Genomic DNA, 13,323 nt, shown 5'->3' with positions numbered 1-13,323 from the left:
ACACTCCTCGCCCTCCCGCACATGATCCACCTCGCCGTTCCCTGCCAGCGTGCCCCAAAGTCAGCCTCAAGTATATCCGTCCCCAGCCAGCCCTAGTGATGAGCCTCGAATTACAGCGCCTGAAGCGTGGTTTGCGCCAACCAGTGCGTGAAGGGCTCCCATATGTCTTTCGGTCGTGATCGCACCGGCAAGAGCTCCCAGTATAAGGCGAGCTGTGTCTGGCAATAAACAGCGCTTTTAACCCATTCTCTAAGGCTTGGCGGCTGAGTCACACCCCAATGCATTGCAACTTGTCGTTTGGCCAGCAATAGTAGCATCGCCGGCAGCTTACGGCGTTTAGGCTCAATCATGTGTAAAATTCCCAATAGCGCAGCCTGAGGCGTGCATGGAATCAGTAGGCCAGTGATTGCACATATTATCTCCAGCGCCCTGGCCCAGAATATCTCCAATACGGGGCAGTCCCACGCCATATGCAAGAAAGTAGCGCCGCGCGCTTGGCAGCGCCAACAATTATCTGTTTCTCTCAGGCCCATGCGGTGCAGCCGGCTAGGGGTGCGATAAATCATATGTATGTACTTGAAATGGATCAGGCGGAGCCTGTAATTGGGGGATAAGTTCTCAAGGAGCTTACAGCACAGGTCCCAGTGCGCATCGGATATGTCGGCACCCAGTTCCGCGGCCCAGTTGCCACGCGCCGCCGGACGCACCACGGGGTGGCTAGTTTGCATTCGCCCATACAATCGGGATACGAGTTTGCGCCCGACTCCACCGCTAGCACATTCTCTAGGGCGAGTAGATCTGGCTGCGGCGCCGGAAATGTGGGAAACAGCTTCTGGCAAGTATTGCGGAGCTGGCAGTAAAGAAGCGTGTCAAGCATCGTCGGAGCCTCCGCACCACACATCTGCTCCGGCGTGAGGAAGTTGTCTCCGGGGAACAAATCTCCCCCAATGTGAAGACCCAGCGCCGCCGCCCGCTCCCCAGTCTGCATATGTTGCAACGGTGGCCACATCGGGTTACCGCGTAGAGGCACCGACCTAGTGTAGAGAAGGCCCAGCCCGGCCCTCCGTCGCAGTCCATCCGAGGCCCACCTGAGCGCATGTACCGGGTCGATGTCCTTGCATCTCCGCTTGTGTGGCGTGTACAGTGCCACAGAGAGCGGCAGCGGGGCCACTCTGTCCGTCTCTATCGCCACATGCGGCTGAAATGGTGTGGGGTGCGCCCAATAGTGCAGGAACTGTGCCTGCGTACAGTAGGCATATAGGGAGAAATCCGGCGCCGCCAAGCCTCCCTGTCGCTGTGGGAGAGTGAGGGTCTCCCACGCCACCCTCGGCTGTTTTCCCCCCCAGGCCAGTTCTACCATCTGCGAGCACACCTGCCGCAAAAAGCGGGCAGGCAGGGGCAGCGGGATATTTACAAATAGATATAGGAGTTTGGGCAGGATCACCATTTTGGCCACAGCGATTTTGCCCGCCAGCGAAAGGGGTAAATGTTTCCAGCGGCTGACCCTCTCCTCTACCCAACCCAGCACCTTGCCGTAATTTTCAGCCCATATCTGCTGCATGTCTGTGCTGATCCAGATCCCCAGGTAGCGCACAGGACCTGTTGCCCACTTCAGCGGGCAGTCCGGAGTAAAGCGGGGCGTCCCGGATGTCAGGGGCAGAATAACCGACTTTTCCCAGTTTATGATCACTCCCGATAGCCGACCATATTCCAACAGTTCACTCGTCAGAGGGGAAAGATTTACCTGCGGATCCAACACATATAATGTAATATCATCCGCATACAGAGATACGGTCAGCGCCCTCGACGAGAAACCGATGCCTCTGGCTGCATGATGCTGTCTAATGCGGGCGGCCAGAGGTTCAGTAGCGATTGCGAATAGTAGGGGCGATAGGGGGCAGCCCTGCCTCGTACCTCTTCCAATGGCAAAGGGCGCAGAGATGAGCCCGTTCACTCTCACCCTGGCAGTGATGTTAGTATAAAGCAGCCTGATGTATCGGATAAAGGCCTCACTCACCCCCATTCGCTGCAGCAAGGGAAATAAGAACCCCCACTCCAGGGAGTCGAACGCCTTTGTGGCGTCCAGCAGCACCGCCGCGGCCTTAACGTGTGGGGCCAAGTAGTGCAGTACCCCGAAGAGGGTGCAAAGGTTGTGGGACGTTGAGCGGCCCGGCACAAAGCCCGACTGATCCGGGCGTATCATAAGCGGCAACACCGGCTGCAATCGCGTTGCGAGCATCTTTGCGAAGATCTTCGCGTCAGTATTGATTAAAGATAATGGCCGATAGGAGTCGCAGTGCTGGGCATCTTTGTCAGGTTTTAAAAGGGTAATAATGACTGCCTCTCTCATCGATTCCGGAAGTATACCAGCCTCAACTGCTTCCGCATACACTGCCAACAGCCGGGGGGCCAGGAGATCCGTGTATTCCTTGTAAAACTGTACCGGGATGCCATCCGGCCCCAGAGCTTTACCGGCCGCCAGGGACCCTATTGCCTCCCTAACATCCTCTACCTCGAAGGGGCGATCAAAGTATCCCTTTTGGTGCGCATTGAACCATATGAGTTGTATTGTGTCCAGATAATCAGACAACTCCGCCTGCGAGGGGACTACCCGGGTACTATATAGGTCCCTGTAAAAAGTCCGAAACGTATCCAGGATTTCCGGAGGAGAGTGTACGCTACCACCTCCCGGTGTTGCCACAGAGGAGATGAAGGGGGATGGTCTTTGTGATCTCAGCAGGAGGGCGAGCGCCCTGCCCGGGCGGTCCCCCTCCCCGTATCTGCGGGCAACCGCGTGTTTGGTCAAAAATTTTAGCTCCCTATCCGCCTCCGTCTGATATTCAGTGAGTGTGGTGCGTGTCTCCGCCAACGCCGTCGTCGAGGGGTCCGAACAGTATCTCACCTCCAGGGAATGCAGGCGGTCCTCTAACTTACTGAGCGTACCCCTGATGGACTTCAGTACTTTGGCCTGTCCCGCAAAGCAGTGACCCCTGATCACCACCTTGAACGCGTCCCACAGGGTGCTCAGCGATGCAACAGAACCTGTATTGAGCTCAAAATAGTCGATTATGTGTTGGCGTATGTCTTCCCGGAACACCTGGTCCGACAGGGCCTGCGCCGGCAGTCTCCAAGTGAAGGGCGTAATGTACGGTTTTGGGACGTGCAGAGCCAGCTCCACCGGGGAGTGGTCTGAGAGGGTGCGCGCTCTGTGGGTGACGCCAGAAACCCAAGCATGTACCTGTGAGGTTAAGAGCCAGAAGTCCAAACGGGAAGAGGCTCCTCTGTGTGGGGTAAAACAGGTGCCTTCTCGTACCGCGGGATGCAATATACGCCACGAGTCCATCAAATTGTAATCCACCATTAGGCCACGGAGAAGACCTGCCGCTTGCGGGTGGTGCGTGCGAGCAGCCCCCTCCCTGTCAAGCTCCAGCGAAAGCACCGCATTAAAATCTCCCCCCCACATGCATGCCCCCCCGCCCAGGGACTGTGCCAGGTGCCAGACATGCCGGAAAAAACCAGGGTCATCCGAGTTGGGGCCATAAGTGTTGACTAGTGTGATCGGCATGTGGAACAACCTCCCCGACAGTATTATGTAGCACCCCTCAGGGTCGGCATGGACTTTAAATGTTGTCCAGGGCAGGCCCTTGCGGATTAAAATAGCCACTTCACGGGAATAACTGGAGCAGCCGGAGGAGTGTATTTCTCCCCAGCGGGCATGTCGAAGCCTTTCCCCGGCGCTCTGCGGCAGATGCGTTTCCTGTAGTAAACATATGTCAATCTGGTGCCGTGTCAAATGTGCTTGTGTCAGGCGTATCTTGCGGTGATCATTAAGACCACGAATATTCCAAGTAAGGCAACGCAGCGCGGTCAGGGATGTAAAGATGTGTGTCTCCCATGCAGCGGCGCGGCCACCGGCGGCCCCCCACCCAGGACCCACAGAGAGACCACCCGCGCACCACACCCCCCAGTCAATAACAACAGATAGGTCGCCCGTGGCAGGGCCGCATCGCCATACAGTAGTGTTGTAAAACAGTGCAGTGTGATAAAACCAACCAACGACAACCGTACCCCCCCCACCCACTCCAACCCCCCAATCAGGTTGAGACACAATTCCCCCCCGCAATCCCACCCCACAATAACTGTCCTGCAAAGGTATCTCGGGAATCATCCCTATGAGGGCGTGGGGTCACCCGCTAACTCCCCTGTCAGAAAGCGACAGGGTGGCCGAACAGTTCTGCCTTCTACTCACGTAGTCCGTATACCCACAGCTGCAGATGCCCTGCACCCCTCCCCGTACAGTTCACGCCAAGTACCAGAAATGTTCTTCGTGCCGAGCCCAACTGTGTAGTGCAGCTCACTACTGCAACCCCAGCCCTCCACAGGCCAGAGGTCACCCCAAGGCGGCACAGGTCGTATACTCATCAGGCACGGCGTCCAGCAGTCCATCATGGCACAGGGATGAGAAGTACCCACAATATTGTGCTATGTTACTCTATGTCACTTAGTAGGGCCGTCGAGGAAGTCTCTTGCTCATCTCGCCGATCCCTTTGCGACCGCTCCGCCTGCCTCGCATACTTGAGCGCTTCCGTCGCCTCTGTGAAGACCATTGGTTTCCCTTTATGGTGGATCCGCAACTTGGCCGGGTACAGCATGGCATACTTAGTCCCCACCTTCTGGAAGATTTTTTTAGCCGGTAGGAATTCCCGCCTCGCCGCCTGTACCGCCTGTGTGAAATCCGGGAACAGGGAGACAGCCATATTTTGGAAAGTGAGCCCTCCTTTTTCACATGCCAGCCGCAGGATCGTGTCTCTGTCTCGATAGTTTAGGACTCGGGCAAGGATCGGTCGCGGCGGAGCCCCCGGCACAGGGCGCGGCCCCAGCGTGCGGTGCGCCCGCTCAACCAAGAACATGGCCAACAGTGCATCACCGAACAGGTCGCGGAACATGCCCTCAACAAATTGTTCCATATTGCCAATGTTCGTAGATTCCGCGATACCAATAATTCTTACGTTGTTTCTGTGGGAGCGGGCTTCCAAATCCTCGTTGCGCCCCCTTATCACCTCCAGGACCCTGTCCATGCGTAGTAATTTCTCCTGGGTAGCGCCGTGGCTCTCTTCACAGTCGGCAATCCGCGCTTCCGCCGCCGCAATTCTATCCTCATGCTGGTCGACTTTATGGGATATGCAGTCGAGTCGCTGGGCCATGGAGTCGAGTTTGCCATCAATCTCCTTCAGGCAGCCCTAAAGGTCGCGAAACATGCTTTTGACATCTTCGTCCGGCGCCAGGTCCATCTGAGTTTCAGGGACCACCGTCTGCGACGCCGGTTCCGTCTCGATGTGTCGGGTGACCTGCCTCTCGAAATGGAGCTTCCGCTGTTTGGCCTCTGATTTACCCATGGCGCCGCCAAGGAGCCACCTCACACGGGCACCAATTGAGTGGACGGAATGCCCAGAGGGAGCACCGCAAGTCCAGGCCCCGGCCAGGCACTCAGGCCGTGCAGGCCCTCGATACACTGTCACAGTGCTGCTCCTGCTCGGAGTTGAGCTTCACGCATACGGCAAGGCCCAGCAGGTCGTCAGCGCCCCCCGACCATGGGCCGGCGTCGATTTTTGCGCCGCCGGTAGGCTCACCGCGGCCGGGCAGCCACTCGGCAGGCACCCCAGGCGGCCCCTCGAGCAGCGTCCGTCATCACCTCGACAGCTCCACAGCTGGCAGACCCCTCCGCACCGATGCTGCAAGGCACCGAGATCGGACCGTCAGGTGTCACCTACAGGCAGGAAGAGGGCGGTCTGCCCACACCGGGCACCGCAGTCATCGACTCTCGCCCCCGGGAGCGGCAGCGTAGGCAGCAGCACAGATCTAGACCTCGTCGGCGAGGCTGCAGCACCTCGCCAAGCAGCCCGGCTCCCGGCGTCCCCAATCCCCGCCAGGAACCAAGTACACCGCTCTCCCGGGGCCTCACCACAGCTATGCAGGTGACGAATGCGGGGCAGTTCCGGCTCCACCGGTGTTAGCGACGCCTCCACCGCACAGGCCAGGTCCCGGCACGCGACCGGGGACTCGCGTAGTGGCAGACGCCGTCCAGCGCGGGTCTGACAGGCAGCCGGCTCAGCGATGGTCCGTAGCGCCGGATCTCCGCCACAGAATTCTGCCGCAACCGCAGCACACGGATCCGCTATGTCCAGGCACCTCCCGCCGTATCTTCCCTGCACACTAAGTAAGGCAGCAATCGGATGGGCTGACGGATTAGATGGTCGGCCGGCAGAGCCCCGTTACACGGCGGCCATCTTGCAGCTCGGCGCGGCCACCCCCCCCCCCAGATGGCCCTATTGTAGTGGCAGTGATGGTTGTGTTCTCAGAAAACTGGTTTGCCGGGAGCACTCCGGTGCTTGATGCCGGCTCTGTATTTTGTGTCATTGAAGGGTGTACTGAGGCCATTGGTGGACCTAGTGGTATTGAGCCCTGTTGGGTATGGTGGTGAAATGCCTGTTTCCAGTCTGAGATCATTGATGTTAGTACCTCAGGTAAAGTCCATAGTTTATCTCCTATATTATGGCAGTCACATAACATTTTACCTTTTCCAATTTTGTTCGTAAGCTGGTCATTTTGCTCCATACTTGTGAATTGTAGCCTCCATGTTGGCTATAGACGTGGCCAGAGCTTGAATCAGCTCTAGTTGTAGTTCGAGTTTCTCTGACTGCCAAGTAAGTGCATTTATTGTAGCGACCAAAGACATGTTAATTGTTGCCAATAGCTCATGTTGCTCATTGGGTGACTAAGGCATTCACTTGACTGATCTACTGTAGCTGCTCTTATCCCATAATAAACTATGATCATGAGGCTGGGGTAGCTGAATTTCACGTTGCTGCAGCTCAAAGGCAGGGGTTGTGATCTGCATATAAACCTCCATGGCTGGTGCCGCATGCTTAAGTTCATGGAAAGTTCTTATGTTATGCTCTGAGCCTATTGTCTCTGTTGGACTGGCTAAGGCCCCACATACATCCTCCTCTGGTCTATGGGTGTTTGTTTACTGTAACATTTCCTTATGAATTTGTGCGGTGACTAGGCATGGCAGCTTCAGACATCCTAAGAGGGCTTGTGGCTCTTGGGCTGTAGAACTTTAGCCTGTGGAGCTTCAGGGCTAGCAGCTTAAATATAGCGTTTTGTGGAGTTAAATTCGGCAAAGATGCTGTCTAATGGGTTTGCAGAAGAAATTTCTATAATAGAAATTGCTGCATTTTGATCCTTTGGTTTAGATGTCATAATATTACTTTCGTAGGAAGATTCGGAAGATATGTTTTGTTCTTCATGGTTAGTTATTACAGTAACTGTAGCCCCCGGGGTATGTAGATGTGCATTGCACTGAGGGGTTAATAAAGTTCTTTTACTAAAAGAGTCGTCAGTTGTTGTGTTCTTACCAATTGTGGGTTTGCTGATCTGGTTAGAGTGTGTACCAACTGTGGAAATTGCCTATGCCCCCCCAGGGGACTTGGCCAGAATATCTCCTGGCAGCCTGCAAGTCCAGTTGCCATTTTCACTTGGTGTACTTGTGTTGTTTGTGGGGGCTGAGGCCACACCAGCTACGCTTGACTTTGAATCTGCTGGATGTAGTTGAGCAGAATGCAGTAGCATTAAAGGCGATTTTGACGCGTTAGCACTTGAGAGATTATACTTGTGGAGACGGGTCCATTTTCTATTTGACAAACCTTTAGCACGACACAGGTAGAATAGCCTGAGAGACAATTTTCACCCTGATATAAACAGGGTTTGGGCACTGTTTCTGGGCCTCTGCACACGCCGGTGCTCAAAATGGGACTAGGTGCAATTGATGGCATCTGCTGAGGGCTCCCTGGGTGAGCCTTCTAGCCTCCTCCCTCTTTATATTTTCTTTTAGATGCATTTTGTTTCGAGGAGGTACTTTTAAGTGGTTAGTATTGAGACTTGTGCTGAGGAGGCGCTAGTGGAACCACACCTGTATTCTATATTTCCCACTTATAATAGAATGTAGTAAGTAAGCCAGCTTGTGAGAAACTTAAACTGTCTAAAACCAGAAGGGGCACAAGTCAGATTTAGCAGAGGCAATACAGACAAAGTATGGTGGACCCCATCCGCCATCCTGGTGCAAAGCGGCATTTGCAATCCTTCTGTGTTGCCTTGCCCGCCTCGTCAATCTCCATGTTGTCTGTGTGCCCCGACATGTCCCCTGATAGTAGCTGGCGCTGGATGACATTGGCCCCTCTGGAAAAGTCCAGGAGAGGATGAGAGTAGCTGACGATCGCTCCAGTGGGCTATGGTCATTGTGCAGGAAGCAAGGCCTGTGCTTGAGGTGCACCGTGTGATGTGCCTGGCAGGTCTTAACAATAAAATGCAATGAGGAGCGCGGGGAAGGCTATTACGCTGGGTGAGGGAGTGCAAGAGGGTGCGAATCTTACCAGATGCAGTACACAGAGGCAAAGAGGGGTCTAGCCCACTGGCAGCTACCAGTCGCCTTCTGCCTGCACTAGACTCAGCCACCTTGCTCCTCTCTCCTTGCTCTCTCCTTGCTCTGGTGTTTGTCTCCTCTGTCTGTTTTCCAAAGAGGGCTGCGATTGGCGGCGAATGGGCAGACCGGATGAGCCACAAGCCCCACCCGGGCCTAGCCGGGCCTCCTCCGCAGTTTGCCCAGGCTCTCTATCAGCAGGAGCCGACTACGGCTCCTGCACTTGCTACCACAGCCGCAGGCAGGTGGGTGGGAGATTAATGAGGAGCTCCGCGGGATGCTGAGGACTGGGACACCTCTCTGAGCCATGGCAAAACGGGGGTCACAAAGGCATGGTGGTCGGAGTATCCTCAGCGCAGTTTCCCAGAGGTCAGAGCTCCCTAGGCATGTCTTGATGCTTCCTGGCCACGCCGCTCAGCTCAGCTTCCGAGTTTGAGCACTGAGTGTTCGGCACCAGAAGGCTCTCAGGATGGAAGACACAGCACACGGGAAGCACATGTGTGCGTGTTAAAAACCCTGAAGTGGTGCGAATTGACCAAGGGCCCTGCGCACACAGTGCTTGCTGAAATCCACGCTTTCTTACACTACACCACCTTTTCTATCAATGCACCCAAGATATCAAACAACATTTCTGTATCTATCAGAGCCTCCCAAACCCTGCTCAGGAGTGAGCTAAAGAGACACCTCTTTAAAGAGCACTACACCACGATGCAGTAAGAGTTCACTTTTCCCAGAACCCCTTGTCCCTCCATTCAGTCGTTGGCACTGCATGGGGTTCGGCAGTGGATAGGATAGGATTACATCTATGTTTATAATACTGCCATTGGCTTCATCCCAATTATTTTCAGGGAGAAAAATGGAAGTACTCCAGAGGCCTGGCTTACATCCCCCCACCTGTCAAAAAAGGGTAAAATGATGAGGAGTTGCAGCCAATGGCCAATGGGTCAAGAGAGCTGTGGGTTAAAAAAAGTTTGGGATCCACTGGTCTAGGTGTTGGCAGGATGAGCCATCCTGACTAAATGAAGGTGGCGGAGATGCCACCTGTCACACTTGCACTTCAAAAGACACTGCTCAGATCACACACAAATAACTTCACACTAGCCTATTGTGGCTGCAGACAGACTGGGACAAAGGCATGGAGGCAGGAAATTCCACACACTTCTGTAGGGGTAAAACTCCAGAAGCTTCTGCCCCTTAAAAGGGGTCATCAGGTATAAAAATGGGCCCCTCGTACCCACTCTTAAGTACACTCCTGGACCTGCGGCTACACCAGAAGGACTGCCCTGCTGCCATATGACTACCCTGCTCCTTAAGGTCTACCCTGCTGTCTGAGAAGGAAGACTGAAACTGCACTCTTTATCCCATTCTGAAGTGACTCGAAGGGCTACAGGGACACAATAAGTTCCAGACAACCCCTGCAACTGCCCAGCTGACCTGCTGAAATTGGACCAGCACCTGGGCTTGCCTGAGACCTGCTGGCCTCTGCTGGAGTGAGTTCCTGATCCCCACAAGGTGCCTCACAGGTCCTGGACCCTTGGTGGGGCATCAGTTGAAGTACTCCTTGAAGAAAAGTAGAAATCCTGAAGTTTTGAGCTCAATTTCACCAAGATCTTGCCACCTGCCAATTCAAAGCTTGGGTGAATCCACTTCTACTGCCACCACTAGGGGGGACCAGTAATGCAAGCTCTGCACTTCACACTACAGCATCGACAGCCTGAGGTGACCACCAATGTGAATCTCCGGTGACGAACATCTGTGACGCCTAACAGGATCTTCGCAATACAACAACAACCGTCCACAATGCCTGGCCTACTGTTCATGCTGGAGTTTAGAAGGTGCCTTTTTTTCAACTGACTAACCTGGTCTGTGTATCAGGCCCACGCTCCTTTGTGCTCAGCCTGAACTTGTGACTTTGACCCAGTCTCACATGAGTGGCTTCTGTGCTTTTATACTTAACCTCGAAACTTTGAAATTGCATCTCTTCTGTTCTACTGATTAGATGTTTGTTGTTCTGGTGACACATAGTTAATTAAAAATGCACTGTATTTTCTAAATTAATGTGGGATTTTCCTTGTGTTGTGTTTTTGTTGCAGCGCGGAACATCAAATTCCCCCTTCGGCACAGACCAACTACCTCAGCATCGAATTCACTCATATACATTCATTGGTGGGGCCCATAACACCAATATACTTAAACTCCGTTGATCTGTTTTCTGAAGGAAAGATGCTTCCAAACGCTGACATGAGAGGAATACCTTTACCTTACTCTAAAACACATTGACCACGGACCTAAGATATCCCTCTCATAATGAGATGGATCATTTAGTTGTTTACAGGTTTAGATTCACAGTCATGTATCTAGTCTTTAAATCTCATTAAACTCTCTTCTTAAATAATCGACACAACACATTTGTCAATTAATCAAATGTTCTTTATCTAAGAAATATTGCAAAAAACGTTAGAAATCATCATCAGCGGGAGGCAAGATGGCGGCCGACTCTATGGCCGAGTGAGCTGGGTCTGAACGCTCCCTGCGGACGATCTCCCCTTCTCGTATGCCACGATTTTGATTGAGCTCTGAGGTTGCGGTATTCAAGAAAAATCTTTAAACAACTGCACTGAAAGCGGAGTTTGTTGACGGAAAAGCTCCAGGCGATGATACTACTCACTGCAGCGTCCTACCTGACTTTGACGCGCAGAGGCACCTGGCGTCTCGGAGCCTTCTGTTGTGGAATCCGATCTTTTTTTCCTCCACGTTGACTCTCGGCAAATCCCTTCTGCCTGCCGGTAGAATGCCACCCAAGCTAGCCGTCAAGAGCTCAGCAAGGAGCTTGTAGTATGTAGCTTTAAGATGAATCAATGGGTCATATAGTTCTAGATTGTAGAATGTGTTGTGTATGCAAATTCAATCTTAGGACAGTTCTGCTATGGAGACTGTCAGCGTTGGAGGTGTTATTCCTGTGTGCGGGGGGCTGTAATAAAGAACTCAGCAAACATCATCTTTTATGAGTGGAACTTCATTTAAGGATGCTACATTGAATTGGCGACAAGGATGCTCAGCCCCCTGCCAACGGTCGAACCGAGTGCATTATTACAGTATTCATCTCGATCTGGGAAAAGTATGACTTATTCGAGGAAAAGAATCACAACGGACAACTCGACATCTGCGTGAGTTCAGTTGCGTTTTCTTGTAATCCGTGAAATATTACTTTACAACCTATTTAACCCTGCCAACGCTAGTGCTGTGTACATTTGAATCTGTGACAGTTGCCTACAGGCATTAGCGCTGCTTACCTCGCGCGGATGACGGCTTCCATTCCTCAGCGCGTAAGCCTCCTTTGAAAGACGCTTCGGCTTCTTGTTTCGTGACAGTGCAACGCGTAACGCGTCAGTCTACGTGAGCTACGAGGTCACGCAGCGTGACCCTGGCGGCCATCTTGGTTATCTGATTTGCATTAGAAATGCAGTACGAGTGAAGCATTTCAATCGGAACAGCGTTTTAGACAGTTTTTAAAGATTAAGAACAAGAGGTTTACCGTTTTCACAGAAATTCATTCCAATATTATATTATTATTTGTCTATTATATATTAAACAGGCATTTATAAATAAGTGAACATGGATGGTGAATCTAGCACAGTCTCCACTGCAAGCAAGAACACACAGAGCACAAATGTCAGCATAACTCTGAGTAATCCAAAAGAATTCTTGATTAATCCTGGAGAACCTATTATAAAATGGCAAGAATGGAAAGAGTATTTCATTAATTATATTGCTACCTTGGAGGATAATGGTAGTGTTATGTCTCCTGAAAGGAAAAAAAGAATTTTAATGCATTGTTTAGGACCTGAAGGTCTCAGAGTGTATAATCAAATGCAAAAAAATGAAAGAAGCGCAGATGTTGATGTTTTCAAATGTGCCATTGCCGATCTTGATGATCATTACTCACCTGTTGTGTGTGCGGCAGTATCTAGGCGCACATTTTATAAACGTAAACAAGAGGCTAACGAATCAATTGAAGATTATGTCTCTGCATTTAAAAATCTTGCCATAAAGTGCAAATTTGGCTCTTTGCATGACGACATGATAAGAGACCAAATAGTCATGGGTACAAAAAATAAAAGCATTCAAGACAAACTTTGGATTGAAGGTGATGCTAGCCTTAAAGATAATATTACATTGGTAAAAAAGGCAGAATTATCAGAAAGGTGTGCTAAAGCTGTTTCTCATTCGAGTGAGGCAGTCACTGTCAATAAGATTACAGACACCAGGAAAGACAAAAGTGTTACGTACAAACAACCTAGATCTTATCAAAGCAACCACATCAAACCCCTACCACTAAAAAAGAAGAAAATCCTTCTCAGTCCGGCTTTGTATGTTACAGATGTGGAAGTACTTCGCATACGGCAATATTTGAAAGATGTCCTGCCAAATCTACGAAATGTTCAGTATGCGGAATTGTTGGACATTTTTCAAAAGTTTGTAGAAGGAAGCGTTATAAAAAATCACATGTAAGCTGTATCACTAACAGCAATTCTGATTTATCAGACAACAATGAAGATGAAGACTCTCCAGAGAACTCGAGTATTTCCAGTGGCATAACAAAGCATGTTGTGGTCAATATTACAAGCAATGATAGCAACAAACCTTTATGTATGATTTCCTTTGGTGGTATAGTTTCACAGGTTGCAGTGGACTCTGGGTCTCCATTCACTATCATTGCTAAATCAGTATGGGATAACAAATTTGTTAATACCATTGGCCCACAATTGCAACCCACTGATGTGAATCCAGAAAGCTTCACTGGGCAAAAAATTTAGATGCTGGGTTTTAGATCTCTAATATTC

This window comes from Triturus cristatus, chromosome 2_2, assembly GCF_964204655.1.
Source record: "Triturus cristatus chromosome 2_2, aTriCri1.1, whole genome shotgun sequence".
Classification (NCBI taxonomy): domain Eukaryota; kingdom Metazoa; phylum Chordata; class Amphibia; order Caudata; family Salamandridae; genus Triturus; species Triturus cristatus.
The sequence above is the reverse complement of the archived record's forward strand: the minus strand, read 5'-3'. Positions refer to the sequence as shown.